Consider the following 4,928-nt stretch of genomic DNA (forward strand, 5'->3'; position numbering starts at 1 on the left):
AACACTACCACCGCCGTGCATTCTGCTCAAGCTTCATGGAACTATGTGCACGCTTACAGAGGCCACTTCAGACAGCTAGTGAACATAAAAAGCAGTGTGTTTGGATATCTGACAGGTTTGTGTGTGTGCACGTGTGCCGTGACTGTTACTGTGTCTATGTGATGGAGGTGGAGGGTGGTGTTGGCGTGTGCTGGGTCTCTTGGTCCGTGTAATTGACCAGAAGGTGCCTTGCTGATGGGAAACGTGGCACTGCTCTCATGATCTGGCCCACTGGAAAATTCCACAAAGTAGAATTTATCATCAAATCTGTCTTGCATTATTTTGTGCATTATAAATTTATGTATAACAGTATTTTAATTTATAGTAAATCTGACTTTCTAATGAAGTTGCAAAATCAGAGTCTAATGCAAGGCGTCGTAGGGGGCGATGCAAACCCTGCACATATAATAAATGTGGTTTTCCGATTACAGTAACATCATGTCACAATATTTCAGCGATGTCATCATGATGTCACTCATAGTGACACTTCTTGTTTACAAACACTGACGTCACAAGCATGTGCATTGATGTGGCTGGCAAGAACACGTGTAAATTGAGTTCAGGCAGTGATTCGGTGGTCTCTGAATTGGGCAGCGCAGTCTCATTTGAGGGCGGGCGCTAAAGGGGTAAAATATGATGCATATGATGTAATTTTTCTATTTCTTGGGACAGAAACACAGCACCTTCGCTGAGATTTTGGGCAAATTACATGCAAACAAAGTAAAAATGCAAAGAAAAACTGACAATGAGGTGGGAAAGTGGACATGTGTTGTGGTTTGTTTATGACCCAGAACACAAATGTGTCAAGGCAGTTGTGCAGGCAAGAGAATGTAGCTACTCTGGTTAGCTATGAAGGCTAACACTTACTGACACGTTTCCCATTTGCCTCGTCTTCCCTTCTCCACTGGGAACTGAAAAAACCTGCACTTTTTGCGACTGCTTCGGTGATTGCTGCCGAAAACAAAACAGGACACCATTTTTCCGTGTGAAGTTATGCTGTGTATATATTATGCAACGGGAGCGGCTCTCCCCATAAGTGGTCAAATCCCACGATATCACGCAGGGTTCAAATGAGACTGCACTGTCCTATAGGGCAACGCAGTCTAGGTACTCTGTACTATCAAGGGTTCCAGATCTGTCAACAAACCCACATGACCAGATTCATGACATCACGAGAAGTATCGCGATACCACATAATGACCAATGATCAGCTGATCGATATGAGCTTTGGATTATCTCTTTAGCACGATTGGTTGTGACATTTTTGCAAATTTATTAAAAATAAAAATTGGTTGTGACATTTTTGCAAATTTATTAAAAATAAAAACTAAGAAACCACAAGTACGTACGTTTTCACACCCTTTGCTCAGTACTTTGTTGATGCACCTTTGGCAGCAATTACAGCCTCAAATCTTCTTGAATATGATGACACAAGCTTGGTGCACCTATCTTTGGGCAGGTTTGCTCATTCCTCTTTGCAGCACCTCTCAAGCTCCATCAGGTTGGATGGGGAGCGTCGGTGCACAGCCATGTTCAGATCTCTCCAGAGATGTTCAATTGGATTCAGGTCTGGGCTCTGGCTGGGCCACTCAAGGACATTCACAGAGTTGTCCTGAAGACACTCCTTTGATATCTTGGCTGTGTGTTTAGGGTCATTGTCCTGCTGAAAGATGAACCGTCCCCCCAGTCTGAGGTTAAGAGCGCTCTGGAGCAGGTTTTCATCCAGGATGTCTCTCTACATTGCTGCATTAATCTTTCCCTCAATCCTGACTAGTCTCCCAGTTCCTGCAACTGATAAATATCTCCACAGCATGATGCTGCCACCACCATGCTTCACTGTAGGGATGGTGCTTGGTTTCCTCCAAACATGACACCTGGCATTCATGCCAAAGAGTTCAATCATCAGACCAGTGAATTCTGTTTCTTATGGTCTGAGAGTCCTTCAGATGCCTTTTGACAAACTCCAGGCAGGCTGTCATGTGGTTTTTACTAAGGAGTGGCTTCTGTCTGGCCACTCTACCATCCAAACGTCTTCCATTTACGGTTAATGGAGTCCACTGTGCTCACTGGGACCTTCAAAGCAGCAGAAATGTTTCTGTACCCTTCCCCAGATTTGTGCCTCGAGACGATCCTGTCTCAGAGGTCTACAGACAATTCCTTTGACTTCATGCTTGGTTTGTGCTCTGACTTGCACTGTCAACTGTGGGACCTTATACAACCCCTGGCAAAAATTATGGAATCACCGGCCTCGGAGGATGTTCATTCAGTTGTTTAATTTTGTAGAAAAAAAGCAGATCACAGACATGACACAAAACTAAAGTAATTTCAAATGGCAACTTGCTGACTTTAAGAAACACTATAAGAAATCAAGAAAAAAAGATTGTGGCAGTCAGTAACGGTTACTTTTTTAGAGCAAGCAGAGGAAAAAAATATGGAATCACTCAATTCTGAGGAAAAAATTATGGAATCACCCTGTAAATTTTCATCCCCAAAACTAACACCTGCATCATATCAGATCTGCTCGTTAGTCTGCATCTAAAAAGGAGTGAACACACCTTGGAGAGCTGTTGCACCAAGTGGACTGACATGAATCATGGTTCCAACACGAGAGATGTCAATTGAAACAAAGGAGAGGATTATCAAACTCTTAAAAGAGAGTAAATCATCACGCAATGTTGCAAAAGATGTTGGTTGTTCACAGTCAGCTGTGTCTAAACTCTGGACCAAATACAAACAACATGGGAAGGTTGTTAAAGGCAAACATACTGGTAGACCAAGGAAGACATCAAAGCGTCAAGACAGAAAACTTAAAGCAATATGTCTCAAAAATCGAAAAATGTACAACAAAACAAATGAGGAACGAATGGGAGGAAACTGGAGTCAACGTCTGTGACCGAACTGTAAGAAACCGCCTAAAGGAAATGGGATTTACGTACAGAAAAGCTAAACAAAAGGCATCATTAACACCTAAACAGAAAAAACAAGGTTACAATGGGCTAAGGAAAAGCAATTGTGGACTGTGGATGACTGGATGAAAGTCATATTCAGTGATGAATCTCGAATCTGCACTGGGCAAGGTGATGATGCTGGAACTTTTGTTTGGTGCCTTTCCAATGAGATTTATAAAGATGACTGCCTGAAGAGAACATGTAAATTTCCACAGTCATTGATGATATGGGGCTGCATGTCAGGTAAAGACACTGGGGAGATGGCTGTCATTACATCATCAATAAATGCACAAGTTTATGTTGATATTTTGGACAATTGAAAGGATGTTTGGGGATGATGAAATCATTTTTCAAGATGATAATGCATCTTGCCATAGAGCAAAAACTGCAAAAACATTCCTTGCAAAAAGACACATAGGGTCAATGTCAATGAGCAGATCTGATTTGATGCAGGTGTTAATTTGGGGGATGAAAATTTACAGGGTGATTCCATATTTTTTTTCCTCAGAATTGAGTGATTCCATATTTTTTTCCTCTGCTTGGTCTAAAAAAGTAACCGTTACTGACTGCCACAATCTTTTTTTCTTGATTTCTTATAGTGTTTCTTAAAGCCAGAAAGTTGCCATTTGAAATGACTTTAGTTTTGTGTCATGTCTGTGATCTGCTTTTTTTTTTTCTACAAAATAAAACAACTGAATGAACATCCTCTGAGGCCGGTGATTCCATAATTTTTGCCAGGGGTTGTATGTAGACAGGTCTGTGCCTTTCCAAATTATGTCCAGTCAACTTAATTTACCCCAGGTGGACTCCAATTAAGCTGTAAAAGGATGATCAGTGGAAACAGGATGCACCTGAGCTCATTTTTGAGTTCCATGGCAAAGGCTGTGAATACTTGTGTACAAGTGATTTACATTTGCAAAAAAAAAAAATTCTTTTTTTAACATTGTCATTATGGGGTATTGTGTTTAGAATTTTTCTGGAAAAAATGAATTTCATCTATTTTGGAATAAGGCCATAAAATTTTTAAAAAAGTGAAGAATTGCGAATACTTTCAGAATGCACCGTAGTCTCTTTTGTCCTACTGGTTGCAGAGATATGCTGGAATGTGGTTTTCAGATTATATTTGTGTCAACTTTGACCTTTGACCAATGGGCTCGAAATGTTACTCATCTTAATCAAAGACATATTCCTACCAATTACAGTGAAAATCTGCTCAACCCTTTCCAAGTTATTTTGTACACACACTCACGCATGATCAATTACAAACTCATGGCTGTGAAGAGTAAAAATGTAGTTTAATTTCACATTTAACAAACTGTGCCAATATGTGCAGCTACATAGAAATACCAACACCAAAATATCCATCCACCCATCCACCCATTTTCTATACCCTCTTACTCCAATTAAGGGTCACGGGGGGCTGGAGTCTATAACCAGCAATCATGGGGTGTGAGGTATGGTAAATCCGGGACAGGAGTCTTGCAGGGCCACATACATACAAACACATTCACGCCACACCAAAATTTCATTTTGCTCAGAAATAAATGTCTTTTTTTCTGCTATTATGTCATATTGAGTTTCATGATGATACGTTCATGCACACAGAAATGACCAGCATGGACTCAATGCAAAAACCTTCAAAATCTGCCCCCACACAAAAATCTGATTCTGGTCATTTCAGCAGCAATGTGAACATAGCCAGTTCATTTTGAGTTTGAGGTAAAATTGTTAAAACTGAACCTTTGATGACTTTAGGGTGATTGTCACCACTTGGAAGTTCTCAAAATATGAGCAGCAAGAATGTCAATTATGTACAAGTATTTATTGCAACCAGATAATTTTAATATTTGCAATAATTTAAGGGAGCAATGAAGAATTTATCAGGGAAATCACCTGCTGATGTGACTGAAAGAAAACCACCAGACTGTTCTCCGCATCATT

Source organism: Thalassophryne amazonica, chromosome 2 (assembly GCF_902500255.1).
Source record: "Thalassophryne amazonica chromosome 2, fThaAma1.1, whole genome shotgun sequence".
NCBI classification, from domain to species: Eukaryota; Metazoa; Chordata; class Actinopteri; order Batrachoidiformes; family Batrachoididae; genus Thalassophryne; species Thalassophryne amazonica.